We start from the raw sequence: 15,360 nt of genomic DNA on the forward strand, positions 1-15,360 counted from the left end.
AGGACATACATATTAATTGATTTAATGTAAAAAAGCTTGATGCAAACTTGTGCTGAGACTTTAAATTGAGGTCCTGACCATTCTCTGTGGTCACTAGAGGATCCTTCAAGGATGGGAACGACCTGGCAATTTCCAGTTTGGATAATTATGTTCTGCTTCCTTAATGTTTCCCATGCCCTTTCAATTAGTATGGTAATCATCTCCACTTTGCAACCAACACTGAAGTGTAAGTTGTAAGTGATGGTACAGGCTGTTAAATAGCTGCTACGCTCCACCCCAGGAGCCACTGTTTTCCAGGAGTGATGCCAGAGTGGGAGAGCTTTGTTGTCGGGTGGAACCAGGGAAGTGAGGGACTCTAGTGGTGTAGTCAGAGCTGCCCCTTCTCTGTAAGCTATTTCAGAAATTCTCCTGGATGAAAAGTCGAAAACGTGCACGAGATCTCACTTTAAGGAAAAAAGGGACAAATATACGAGTGTGGAAAAGGGGAGAGAGTCATTAAGTGCAGTAAAATAACAGCAGGTGAGGAAACCTCGGCTGCAGCTTAGGGGTGAATTTTTAGTACAGCTGGTGCAGTGCATCAAGCAGCTGCAGAGGAATGAAGAGGTGCTGCAGCTCCTCTCTCCAGAAACTGTGATTTAAAGAACTGCTCTTTGCTAGCCTGGCCTTGTGCCTTTCAGTTGCCTTGAAAGGGAGAGAACCGTGTCTGTGCTCCCTCATTGGTATTTGTCTTAAAAATAATAAAGGAAAAAAAAGCAAGGAAAACAAGGGAGCGTGTGGTTGTGTGTGGGATTTTTCCAGATTGAACCTCCTGGTCAGCCACTGAGTAACAAGAGGAATATCTCACTGGGCTTCACATGATTTGTTTTCATTCCCCTTAATGGTAAAGAATTTTTTACACCAGGGTTACACCTTGTAGCTGATACGGTTTGCAGCATGACAGCAGTCCCAGCTGCCTTTTGGAGAGCAGAGTTTCCTTGCAAGAGATGTGTTGCTATTTTCCATGTTTTTTCATGTGCAGCCCAAATGAAGTCTCTGAAGGAGTATCTGTCTTTTGCTAACAGCCATCATTTTTATATAAATTCGGAGGTATTCATATTATGTCTTCATCTTCTATATCTCAACTAGTAACAATATCACAACTACTCCCTCCTGACAACTATATTCATTTCTCATTAAAGATATTTCATGTTTTATTCAGGAATTTAAATGAAGCTATCAGAGCCTGTAATAGCAACAGTTTGGGATAATTGTATCTCATTGATGGCAGCCTCAAGAGTTCTAATTAATATATATTTAGCTCCCTGGTTGTCTTTAGACCAAACGCCTCAATATGAAAGACTGGGTGAGGCGATAAGGAGAGGGGGAAGGGAACAGACTCCAAAATAACAGCCCCTTTTGAAATTCGGGGAGGAAAATCTGTGTTGTGAGAAGGAACTGAGCGCTCTGGGATTCTTTCTGTTTCTTCTCCCTGCCCCCCCACCCCGTTCAATCCAAAATAACTTTTGAGATATAGAGTCCGAGAAATAAAATACAAGAACCTAGGTTTGCTACCCACTTGTTTGGAGGAGAAGGAAGGATGACAGATACATATTTTTCTCCTTCAGTGATACACCTGATATCCAAGTTCAGCTTATCAGTGGTCTCTGCTTTTATTAGCTCTTTCCCTGCCTTCTCCGGCCAGAGTGCTCCATTCAAAATTGCTCAGTTTCAGAGATATGATCTGCAATGCAAACAGGGTCTCATTACACATTTCATACTTAAAAAAAAAAAAAAATCTTATTTTTCGTGTGTGCCTGATTAGCCCTCACCATACAGCTCTCAATTTTCTTATCCCTTTTGGGCTTTTTATTCCTTTCCTCTCTTTCCTTCAACACTACCTTTCTCTCTGTTGTATGAAATGAGCTAAAAAAAGATTTGGGGAGGGGGTATTATTCTGTCATTGGAATTCATAGCACTTGTATTCACTTACAAGCCTGAACTATTTTCTCAAATCACTTCAGTCTCTGTGACTTTCTCAGACTGTAGTTTATAAATCACTTTTGTGTTACACTATCTAGAGGGGATCAAGACCCCTGGAAGCTTGAGTCATATTGAATTGCATTGTGTAACGGAGAGTCATTAGGAGTTTACAGTCAGGGGAAAAAAAGAAGTCTTATAAATAGGCTAATTCAACTGGCACTTATATGTTTTAAAGACATTATTGAGGAAGCAGGATGGTAGTATTATTTGCTCCCAATTTTGCTCTCATCAGCAGCAGCTAAGGGTGGCTCTTGAGTAGGGCAGGAATAGAGATTTTATAGACCTCCAGCTTTAAAACCTCTATTTCCGCCCCCCCCCCCCCCCCTTTATTATTTAAGCAAGTACTAAGGACTGTTTAGAGGTTTATTTAAATGGCTTCCATGTTGGAAGCTAATCCAGCCTATACTGGCTCAAATTGCCTCACTTTCTCCTGAATAAGAGCTGCTTTTCTCTTACTTCTACTGATTTTTTTAAGGTATTAATTTAAGAGAAATATGTTGTGCAGAACAGAGGCTTTCTGACAGTGAAAGGATTTTCAGCAAGAGGTTTACACAGCAGCTGCATTTTTCCAGTCTGATTCTGACAGTAAGGTTATTCCAGTTAAGCATGTCCTTTTTCCCCTTTCTTTTAAAGTTAAAAAAAGTGTGATGATGTAATGTGAAGGTATTTATTTCATTTGGGTGTGTTTCACTTGCAGATTTGTGACACAAAAGTGTCAGCCCCTGGGTGTTGCCTCTCTGCGGGCTGGATCTTCTTGGCTGAGGTTGGGGCTTATCGAATACCTGGATATCCTCAGGCTTACAGGTGTGGTAGATGGAGAACAATGACCAGAAGCAGGTGCCTTGGCTCTCAGGAACTCCAACTCACTGCCAACAAGCTCACTTCTAGCTGAAATTGCTGCTTTTTTGAAAAAAAAAAAAAGGAAAAAAAAAAAAAAAGGATGACATTTCTCAGTATTGTCTGCAGTTCTCAGCCCCATGTCATCCACTTCCATGCCATGTGTGGGATTGCTGTGCTCAGCTTGGTCAGGATTTTCTCAGAAAAACAAAGTGAACCCAGGACGAACCCCCGGCTAAAAACAAGGCTGGAGTCAGAAGTTCAAAGGGTGGAGAGTTGAGCAGGCTCACATGGCTGGCTCTGGGTGAAGTGTCTCCCTGGGACTTGGTTGATGGGTTGCTTGGCAGCTCTGCCCCCGTGCTTCCATAACCTGGGCTGGAATCCAGCCCAGTCCTGAGAGATGGAGGGTCAGTCCAGTTTGATAGCGTGAGGTCAGGGATGGAATGAGGCTGGGATATCTCGACTGAGATTTGAGTGTGTAAAAGTATAAATCAAAAAAACAAAATCCTTGCAGGGACACCTTGCAGCTGTCTTGGGAAATGAAAGGCTTTAAAATAAGAAGGCTCAAGAACACGAGAATCCTGCAGTCAGTGCAGCTAATAAAGCTCTTTGGTCTCAACTCAGAGAACAGTGAAGTCCTCTCTGCTCTCTGGAAAAGTGGAGGGTGTATTGCAAACCTGAGGGAGACGCTGCTCCTCAACACAGCGAGCTGCCAGCATACTGAGGATTATCTGTGCACATAAATACAGATCACAGCTTTTTACTGCTACTTCTCAATCAAATACATTGAAAAGCTTATTCTGCAAAGGTTTTTTCAGCTGTAGAGACCCTTTTTCTGTGCCCTTGAAAATTCTCCATAGGCTCAAAGTTCACCGCCAATGCTATGGAAAGGGAAAAGAATGAGCTTTTTTATCCACATTACTCCTGAATGCTGCTGTCTCATTTTTGCTGCAGGATACTCATAATTTTATGCTTATTTAAACAGACACATATCTAGTTTATGGGCATATTCCAGGGGAAAAAAAAAAACAAAAAAAGAATCATGTCGCTTAGAGTGCAGTTCTCATGGGCAAACACCTGATCCCCTTTAATAAGAGATAAAAGGGAAACTATTCCCTTGCCAAGCTGTTACATTACAGGGTTTTGCTCGCAGTAACATGCTGCTAAGCTGCACATCTGACTGGTGCATGGCACAGCACAGGCTCAGCTTGCAGGTACAGGGGTTGTCAGCAGCTTGTGCCAGTGCCACTGAAACCCACGGCAGCAGAACTGGGATGGAGCATGGAGTGACACACAATGAGGGTGCAGATTTCAGAGTTCAGGATATGCATATCTGTTAATCAAACACAGGTCAAGGGGGGAACTAATTAATATTTCAAGCTGCATCAATGTGGATCCTTACTGTTTTAAGGATTTAGATTTTGGTTTTTCTTTTTCTTTCCTGTAGCTCTCAATGGTTTGGGTTTTTTATTGCTATTAGTATCTCCTTAAGGAAAGTGAGTAAAGTGCTGAGTTCCCATATGCTACCTTATTTTCCCCTTTCCAAGGATATTTTAAGTTTGCATTAGTTTTCTTTGAAATGGTCTATGCTGGCACTCTTTTATTCTCTGTAGTGTCTGTCATTAGTTGAAAGCTTTGGATTACCTGCTCTTGCCCAAAGAGATGATCAGAGCCTTTTAAGAAAACAAATGGCTTAGCTGTGTAAAGTGATAAAAGCTACAGGTTCAAATTCTGAATCTGTTTTTATAGGGATGTTTTTACAAGATCTCTTTCCACAAAATTTTAAAGCTGTTGCTGCTGGACTTTTGTTTTTAACAGGTAACACAATGAGAGATGCTAAGGTACCTGCTACCTAGCTGGTGATCTGGGATAGCTGAAGATCCAAAACAGGAAAGGCAGGCTGATCTCTGTGTTACCCCACTGCACACCATCACCTGTGTGACAAAGAATAGTGCCATGAAGCCTTTTTTAAGGAGATGGAATATACAGAGCTTGGTATTTGTTATGGCTTAATAAGGAAGGCAGCATACTCACTTTCCAGTTGGAATTTGTGAATCTGATTTCTCTTTTGGTCCCCACTGGATGAAATTTTGCTTTTATTAACTGTGTTTCAGGATATTCAAGGGCTGATCTCCAGACAAAGCATCACTCAGGATCTCAGATTTCAGGAAAAGCCACTGTCATTGAGTTCAGTTGTTCTGGTATAACGAAGTCCATAAAGTCCTCTGGTTCACTTTAAAGCAGAAAGTAAACATTGGAGATGTTGACTGAGTAACTTTGCAGGCAAACTTGTATCGTCACTGAACCAGAAGGTATCACTTATTCACACCAGTATGGACACATCAGGAACCCTGTGAGAAGCTGCATTTAGGAGAAGGTTCCATTGAGCAAACCCAATGTGCACTTAGTTCAGATAAACCCTGGAGAGTCAACCAGCGAGACCTCAAAGTCCGGAGTAATTTGCGGTCTGATGTATCCCAGTCCAACTTCACCGCTCTCTTTTTATAAATCAAATGGAAAAAATCAGGCAAAATGATCAGGCACTCACATGTGGTCCCAGAATAAGTGCAAAGTCTGTTTTGCGGTGTCTGGGTCTTGTCTGATTTCTGCTCACATGCCGCTCAAAATGTCCATGTAGGTTTTAATCTGACATTCAACCTGTGCAGAAGCATCTACACACTTGAAAAGAAGGTCAATGTTATTCAAGTGTATTTCACTTGTAGTGATGGTAGAAGTGAATTATTTTCAAAATCCTTTATTTTGAATGTCCTGTCTGGGCAATCTCACTAAAAGAGCAGTAGAGTTAAATGAATAACCTGTTTCTCTCCTCAAGGAAGTGGCAAAACACTTGCCTCTAAAGCTTTCTATAATGCATTTTATAGAGTCAGTGAGTGAAAAGAAAGGAAAATGTTATGGCAGTGCAGCTCATAAATTTCTTCTGATTTTTCTGGCAGCCATGTAACAAAGAGGGCTCCTCTATGGCGAAGGTGGTGTCCCACCAGGTAGGCAAAGGGGAGCTTTGCAAGTTATTTCAGCTAATTGCTTAAAATAAATAGATAAAATATTGAATCTAAAGGTGTAGTAGCAAGAGGGAACTTGGTCTGAGAGAGGATGGAGCAAGCAAGCATCTTCTCCTTGCTCATGGTGCTCTTCCCTAGCTTCACTGTCTTTTAGGATTTCATCAATGCTATTGCAGCATCTCAAACTTCTGTGGTTTGAACCCAACATAGTTTCTGTGGTCTCTGACAGCTCCTTCCTTTCTAAACAAGAACAGCAAAATGCAAACACTCAGAGAAACTAATGATATTAAAAATCTGCTGAAAGCAGGATGAGGGAGAAAGGAGAAGAGCGGATTAAGGAAAAGCTCTGCTCGAATCCATCCTTCTGTTTTGTGGCCGATGGAGCCTTTCCTCAACAGATCAACAAGAAACAAAGAGGTGAAATCAAACGAAAGGGTCAGTGATTAGCAGAGAAGTGTCTGTACCATTCCAGCAAGGCCACCAGTCGCTCGTGCTGGCTTTGGCTGCCTTCCCCCCCCTCCCTGTGCGCTCCCCCTCGTTACACGATACTACTTGGGAACATGTTATCAAGGACTGAGAATCAGGCCAGTGGCTGCTGATGTTAAAAGGACATGACATGTGCACAAGGCAGGGCATAGGGGCTGGCTGCACATATTAAAGGCAAACACATCACAATCCAATTAGTAGAAATGGAGTGTGTGTGCTGGCTCTGGGAATTTGTTTTTTTTTTTTTTTAAGTAATACTTCTGTGCTTTTTCTATTGATTGATTTATTTTTGAAAGGAGTAATTCCCTTCTAGCTTTTCTTCCTCATCTCCTCCCTTCTTCTCCCCACCTTCGATTCCTTCACTCCAGAGTTTTCACCTCACCAGAGGAACACGGGTTCAAAGGCAACTGGAGTAGAAATAAAAATTAAAACAAAATATTGTGAATGTGTAGAGTTCTCTAATCTATTTTTGACCTTCCTGTACAAAGGGCAATTTCTGCAAATCTACTGCAAACTTGTAAATCTTCAGTACTGGAAGGGATAAAAGCAACATAAAATATTTCATTAAAATTTAAGCTGACTAGCTAAATGTGTGTCTGTGCATGTACAGAAATTTCTCCTTGCTGTGTTTTAAAAAAAGTTTTAAGTATGTCTCATCTTCCTTAACACGTTACCTAGCCACCAGAGTTTTTTATTGTTTTGTTGGAATGCATCTGCTGTAGCTTTCATTCACTATTTAAGTAAGAATGAAGGAAAAAAAAAAATCTTGAAGGAAGGACAGGTTTTAAAATTCGATACCTGAAAAAGAACACCATTTTCATTACATTCAGCATGTTTTATTGAATATAGAATTAAGCACAGAGGCAGTATTCAATATCTACAGTGATGCATTCTGGTTCTGATATAATGGGCAATATTTTACTATTGGACTGTAGTCTTCCTGCTTGTTTAGCTCTTAGTCTAACTGAATAATTAAACTCATGTAAATTTAAGTTTGTGTATAGTCCCACTGAAACTAAGGGAGTTTCCTCTGTGCCTAAAGTTAGTTTCTTTGTAAGTAGTTTGTTGGTTGAGGCCCAAAGTTTTATCTTAAGTCATTATGCTCAAAGGTGTTTTTGCTCAGCAAATCACTTTTAAAAATGCTCAGTTTTAAGGATATGCCCAACTCCTGCTCTTAAGACTCATTCTGGTAAAATATGTGGCCATAAGGATGATCTAAAGGAAAGGTCAAACAGCAGAGAAATCAGACAGGCTCTTCTTTGTACTCATGGTGGTAAATACACAGGATTTAGTGAGAAGAAAACAAAACCATGGGGAAAAGGAGAAGTTCAAATGAGGTAGGTGGACCTACATGGGCATTCTTGCTTCCTTCCTTCCCACAGCTTCCTCTGTTCCTATAATCTCAGCACAGATGTTTCCTTTTTAATCCCTGGCTCCAGCTGGCAGAGCATCTCTGCTCTACCGTACTTAGTCGCAATTACTGCAGGCATTAACTCTGCACATGCTTCGGAAATTGACTGCTTTTTCTTCCTTGGAAATGTTGCTCATCATCAGGTTTTTAACAGCCAGAAATAAAGGCCATTTGTGTAATGATGAATCTGATTCCCTTCAAGATTTGTAAGAGAGATAAAAGGCACAAGAAGCAGGCTTAAAACAATTGCTGGCATGGTGGAAAATTTGGATATTGAATTTATAATACCTTGCTTTACTAGTAGAGAGAGTCTTCATCATGTGATAGAAAAGGAATAGGAAATATGTCAAGCAGATGCCATAGTCACCTGCCTAATGCTACTTTTCTAAATTAATCACAAGTACTTTTTAATTTTGATTAGCAAAACAGAGGCTTGGTATACTGAGTGTGGGGTGTGTCTTGTAGGTGAGCTTTCATTTATTAATGGAATAGGAGTTGATCTAAGTGTCAAAGCTGCAAAACCTTAAAGTCAGATCCAATCTTTTTCTTGCACCCAGGCATGAGACTGTGTCACCTCCCCTTTGTGGTGAGATGCTGAAGTGCCACCAGAGCCTTATGTGACCCTGGCCAGATTATAGCAGGGGAAAAAAAAAAAAAGCCTCTGCCCTGGGCTTGAAAGCAACACAAAATCCTCCAGCTACTGGATTCAGGGGTCCCAGTTTACCCTGGTTGTCCTGATTTTGATTTTTTTTACGTATTCAGCAACTTGCCATTGGATGTAGAAGTGATCTGAGACTGCCACATTGCCATGACAGGTGGGATGGATGGATGGATGGATAGAGGAACAGTGAAGAATCTGGAAACATCATACATCAGGTAAGGCAGTTCATTTGCTTTGGTGAAAACTCTTAAATGATCTAAGTAGACTAGGCAAAATATTTTTAAGTTATCAAGAATCCCTTCTGTTGATCTGCACTCTGTCTTTTTCTGCATGATGCTCATGGACTCGGATTTTCTGTTCTCAATTCTTGAGGGCAAACTGATTTAGTGCATGAAAATCTATTAATGAAGTCACTGTGCTGCTCACTTTGTTCTCCTCTTTCCCCTTTAGCACTTGCTGAAAACACTGGATATATTCCCACTGCTTTCTCCCCCATTCCTGTGGAGGAGAATGGGTAGCACATCCAGCCTTCAGGTGGCTGCTAATATGACATGTACAACTTCAGACATTTATGTGAGCACCCAGCATAACAGGATAAAGTTGGCAACAACCTGAGGTCATCTTGCCTATAAACCACCTAACCACTGCCCTGCAGGTAAGAAACTGGAAACCTGTGCCTATCTCTACCAGTTAGTGTTCTTAAGTGAGCAGACCATTGCAGATTAGATAGCTGTGCTGTTCCAAACACACAAACCTTTTAAAGGCCCTGGAGAGCTTTCAGTATGGATTCTTGCTACCTCTCAGTCATGAAGAAACACAGGATTGGTTTGACAGTGACAGTTCTGGGACTAAAATGAGAAAGTTCTGGCAAATGATAACAGCTCTGTAAGTTCCTGTGGAAAACTTGCACAGATGAGTGTACAGTTTTCCCAGGAATAACTTGAAAAATCCAGATTATTATATAAAAAGAGAGGTTTGTTCACACTGTATTGCCTAATACTCTGTGCAGCCTTAGTATCATTATGGCCCACTGAGAGGGCACAATGATTGAGTATTTTGGCTTTCTACTGCTATTGAGTCCATTCACTGATGGGGAACAAGAAAGGAGAATAATAAGAAGAAAACAAAACTGAAAGTGCTTGAGGACAATTCAACTTTGAGATTGTTTTCGTTAAATACAGAGAAAGTACAAAATGAGCCCTCTTTGCAACTTGCTGGATAAAGGCTGTTATGAAAGCTTTCAGTACTTTTTTTTTCAGCTTTGGCTCTTCTTGCACTCTTCTAAGCTAGATGAAGTGTGTATGAAGGCATCACTGACATCAGCAATTGGAAAGTAAAGCAAACAGTAAGTGCAGCTTGGCTATTGCAGAGGAACTGCAAAATATACTACATAAGCAAAGCAGGAAGAAAAGAGAATTTTTTTTTTAGCTCTGTGACTTCTCTTTAATCATATTTCATGTAGAATGCATAAGAATGACACAAATAGTTTGATATCAAAGAGAAAAAAATTAAAATGGGTGGGGGCTTTTGCTTTGAGGGGGTACTTTGCAGGAAGAACTTGTTTGAAAAATAACACACATATACCAAAAGCGAAGAAAAAACCCAAGCCAAAACAAAGCCCTGCAGAGTTGTAGAAGTCATTTAGAAGGAGAAAGCTGGAGTGAGGTTAGTTGCAGTAAGACCTCTAGATTGTAATATTTAAAATTTGAAACCAATTCCAGGTGTCTCACAAAATAGTTGGGCTTGTGAGAATGAACATCAGCAAAAACCTGCAGCAATAGTCACATTCCTTGGAAGATGAAGGCACTTCAAAGCAATCTCTCTTCACCCTCCCAATTCTTCTAATTTAAACCATATCAATGACCATTAAAATTATTTTTTTTTCTCTGTTAATGAAGTTTTTCAAGTTTTTTGTCTTTAACTTTTATTACCAGAGCTGGCTTAGTAGGTAGCTTAAAATGTTAAAAAAGTACATTTTTGTACTTACTTACTTCTTGATAAATACATTGTGCTTTTTGCAGTGGTTTTGTTGCATGTAAAGTCAGCAAGGAAAAGGGACTCAGCTCCTGTGTGCAGGCAGCTTGATTCACAAAAGTGTTCTCCAGCCCCTTTGAACCAATTTCCAGGATCTCACAAGCCTGCTGAGTCTCTCACTACCAGAGGATGTCGTCTGGTGCCACGTAGAGTTGGGAGCAGGGATTAAGTTTAGGCTCTTGACGTGCCCTCTCTCTAATAACAGCTGGCTACTGTGGCAGAGTTGAACAAGAATTCAGTTGTGATGGAAGTGAATAGGATTTAGTTTTATTGCTGAGGTGCTGGAAAGTGGATGAACCTTGGAGTTCACTTTGGCTCCCAAACTATGTCAACTAGCCCTTGATGGTCTCGCTGCCTTTCCCATTCTTTCCCTAGATGGTTTTGCCTCCTGTGTTATGGCATTGATATCAATAAGTCATCCATCACCTTATGGGTTACTCCAAGGAGGGCCATGGCTGTTGCTGTGGGCCTGATTACTATGCTATATGTATTTGGGAGATGATTTGTTTTTTTGCTTCCTCCACTATGGTCCCATAAAATGAATTTCCTTCAACAGTTTGGGCTCAAGTTTTGTTATTTTTATCTGACCTTGTGTAACATGCACCACAGTGCAGACTGTGGGGGTAACAGGGAGATAAAAGCACATTTCTAATCCAAACACATATACAAATATAGATTCAGCCTACATTTCTCTCTTCCCAGCTGCCTTATGAGGAAGAGGAGCTGGCTCAGAGAAGTCATCCTCCCTAAATCAGAAAGACTGGTGTAAGCAACAGGGGGAATGTAGAATGCAGGCTTCCCCCCACAGCAAACCACCTTTTTTTGTTTGTTTTTGAGATACTTATGAGAAGGCAAAAAGCTCTTTGTATCAATTCATAATTTCAAATGGTTCTCACATAATTTCAATAGGTAGTTGTAGATGTTGGTTCATTTGAATTGAGAGATTGGTTTGGTTTTGTTGCCTGTCTCAATGAACTTGATGTTTAGATTCATATTTCTTGAACTGATAGTCTTGTTATAAATTTAAGCTGGCTTCTCAGAAACACTCCTAAATAATTGATACATTTTCCTAGGGAAACAGCCAACTTGTGTCTCAAAGTATTTGAAAACCCCAAATTTATACTAAGATTTGAATTTGAGTTGACATTTCCCCACACAATGTTTGTCTGTCTCCATTGTATTTATGGGCAGAGGTTATGGTTTGGCAAGTTGACATTTAATATTTTTTCTGTAATACACTGCAAAAGGAATGAAAATTGGCTCAGATTATGAATTCAAATGGAGTATTTCCAAGTGCCTATATTACAAGTTCCCCTTCACCATCTGAAAACTGAGCTATGCTCCTTTTAGTATCACTAAGCACTCATGATAACAAAGCTAGTAAACATTTTTCATGAAGTTAGACTCATCAATCCCATGTTATCACTAAATGGAGTTTAGAAGCAAGGAAGAGGAGAGCCAAGAGACACCCTGCAATGTATTTGTCCCAAAGGAGTGTGAAAAAAAATGTACCAATGTCTATTCTCGCCTTCTAAGAGACTGTTAAATTTTAGCATAAACCAAATGGGACAAAACTGGTGGCTCTATGCTAGCCAGCAAACTATTTCCAGAACCACTTAAAATCAGACTTCCCCCTGGGACAAGGGAATTCTGCTGCTCCACAGCCCCTTACTTAAAACTGTAGGGAGGAAAAAGAAAAAAAAAATAGAAAAAGGGGGAAAATTAAAAGAAAAGGAAAAGCCTTCAAGGTCAGCTAGTCCATCCCTTGCTGATCCAGGCATGCTGCTGACAATATTTTCACATCCATGAGTGCTTTGTCCAGGCTACTTTACCTCCATCACTGGGGCTTCCATCCACTCTCAGGAGAAATCATTCCATTTATTTGTTATGAGTTGGCTGTATAGATTTTGTTTTTAAGTTTTATTTTTATTTTCATTGACAAACCAAGCAGTAAAGATTGGGTTGCCAGGTCCAAACTTCTCCACAGTACAGGTTGTATTTTTTTTTTTTGTTTGTTTTCTGAGAATGGGAAAAAGCTTTCAAAGTAGAATTCCCCCCCTCCCCCTTGCTACTCATCATCACGAAACCCTGACTACAGAAACATCTCATTCATCCCCTGAAGTGTAATCTCTTGAGAACTCAGAAATACTCCATAACCTGAAAACACTCTTTGTTTTGAAGGATAAGAAATAATGGACTGCTTCCACAGTAGGTAAAAGGCAGGGTTTTGTGTTGAATTAGTGTCAGCTTTTACTAGGACATGAGGTTTTATATGTATTTCTGAGCTAGACATGTGTTATGATCCTGTGTGTGTTCTCTGCTGCTTCAGCTCTATTACTAAGCAGAGTCTGTCTGTCTTGGGGTCCACTTTCCAGCATCAGAGAATTTTGAGCCTGATTCTGTTTTTTTTTTTTTTTTTTTTTTGCACCACTGTTCTAAATCAGACAGTTGCTCTCAGCAGGATGATTGACACCAGCATGAAGCAGAGGTGGGTTAGATGGACCTCATGCACTTTGCATTTCAGGCAGGAATCAAATTTTACTTCCCAGCTTTCACCTTTGGTTGTAGACAAGCAGTATTTTGCTTTTCAAAGGAAAACCATTGGAAGAAGGCTATATAGGGGACAAAATGCAGCTAGGCTGTGTTCTGCCTGTGAATTTGCAGGCTGCTGTGCAAGGTATCCGGGTCTTTGTACTAACAGGAGTGCTAATATGATGTATTAAATGTCACACCAGCATCGCTGGGTATGCATATCTCTCCTGTTGTACTGCCTGTTTATGCTTATTCAGCTCTTTGAATAATTTAACACATTTCATACTCCAAATTACCCACAACAGTTTGACGGGGCTGCTGGCAGTTTACTTGAAACACTCAGTGTTAGGTCAAAGTAGGGCCCAAGCATCTGCTAAATAGAAGGACATTTCATACTTAGCAAAGCATAATTAGATGTATTCCTGCACACTTTTCTTTAAAAGAATAGGTAAAACCATGCTAATCCCAGTGATACCATAGGAATAAGGGGCTGTACTGAGCACTATATACAGCCCAACCCTAGGAATGATTGGGATTGAAGGAAAATTATTCTGGAGACTAGTAGTTGTTGGGGATAGATGAGGCTAAGCCAGATATCACAGCTATGTCAGCATGTCACTCAAGCAGTTTCAGAGCAGACGTACTGAATTCCTTGGTGCAGTTAGGCTGGAATTAGAGATTTGGGAAGTTCCATCTCAGCAGTGCAATATTCTTCATACATTTATCAGAAACTTGTCTGAGAACAGCAATCCACTTGCTGGATAATGAACCTGGAGCACATGGAGCAAGAACACAGTGCCCTGCACTCCTCTGTTCCCTGTGCTGCTGGAACCAGAGGCACAAGATGTGCTCACTTTGGGTGTACACTGTGAATTCTCTTGCAGGCATCACCATTCTCTCTCCTTAATCAGCCCATGGCTCTTGCACTGAGAACATTTTGCCTGGATGGGTATAGAAGAGAGACAGGACAAAAGAAAATGGGGCATGGTCCTTGGCTGGCAGCTGGGACTGCAAATCCTGCTCAGGATTAAAGCAAGCGGTGACTCATAAAGGGCTGCTGTTGTGTGGATTAAATTAGAGAGCTGAGAGAGACAAAGTACCTGATTCTTCGTAGATGTGCCTTTCTGGCATTGGAGTGTGCTTAGCCACTAGGGCTCTCATCTCTTTTATTCTGAGGAAGATGCAGAATAAGCATTGCTTTCTGAGCTGTGCTGGTTTGCCTTTTGGTGGGGTGAGGCTGTGTGATGTCCACATTGTCCCGTTTTCACTTGACACAGGTAGCCCAGCAATAGTCCTGTTCAAAACAGTTTTGGCAGGAGGGTTGCACTGCTGGATGTGTGCAGCTCTGAGACATAAGGCAACAGGCAGAGGCTGGAAGGAGGACAGATCTCCCCCAGAGCCACCCAACTCTCCATCAGCACCTCTCCACGCTCCTCTCGTCAGACAGAAACCAGAGAAGGGACAGCATAGCAAAACAAAAAAGAGTGTTTTCAATTAAGACTTAAAAATCTCATCCCTCACAGTGCATCAGGTGGGAGGAATCTCTCCTCAGCCCCTTGGCTCACCCAGGGCCTCACAAAGTGATGATGCAGGGCACAGTCAGCGGAGATATTTGCAAAGTGACAGCAGGGCTCTGATTGAGTGAACCTCCCAGGTCCAAAGTCCCACACTGCTCAGGAGGATATGCTGAAAATCTTTCTCAGGGATTTGCACATCCTTACAACAACTAAGGTTCTGTAATGAAATGTTTGCTTATCATCCATTTAACCCGCTTCGAAGCAGGCTGAGCCTGCATGGTAACCTCAGGTCAAAACTATTTTGGATAGCTGAAACTCATGATAAACACATGCTTTTGAAGGTTAGAAAGCCATCAGTGGGAGACATCAGATTCGCTTCTTTATTATTAGAAGGGGAGAAAATCCAGGAGTGTTCAGAGCAGCAAGTTTTGTATAAAACATGAAAAGCAGATGGGGGGAGGTGGCAGAAGGAAGGAGGAATCTTTTTTGATACCAAACAACATTGCTTCTGCAGCAAATCCTTTTTCCTTGTAATTTAAGATTGTGCTTGAAATAAGAAGCCAGCTGCACCCGGGGGGAGCAGAGGGCAGCCTGTCCTTTTGGATACTTGATTGGCTCTTTCGTGTATACCTGATAATTACTGGAGCTGGTAGGAATCCAGTTGTGCTACTTGAACATGCATTGAGCAGCATCGTATCCACAGCAGCCCTGTTTGGTCTGAGATCTCCAAAAGTGGGAGAGAAGATTGTCACAGAGCACAAGTCTTTACAGATTAGCAGTTTATGGCCTTGCCTAAACTTCGCTCCAGCTGGATCTGCTAATGCTCTGTGCCCACTGAGGGGC

Source organism: Cinclus cinclus, chromosome 13 (assembly GCF_963662255.1).
Source record: "Cinclus cinclus chromosome 13, bCinCin1.1, whole genome shotgun sequence".
Classification (NCBI taxonomy): Eukaryota; Metazoa; Chordata; class Aves; order Passeriformes; family Cinclidae; genus Cinclus; species Cinclus cinclus.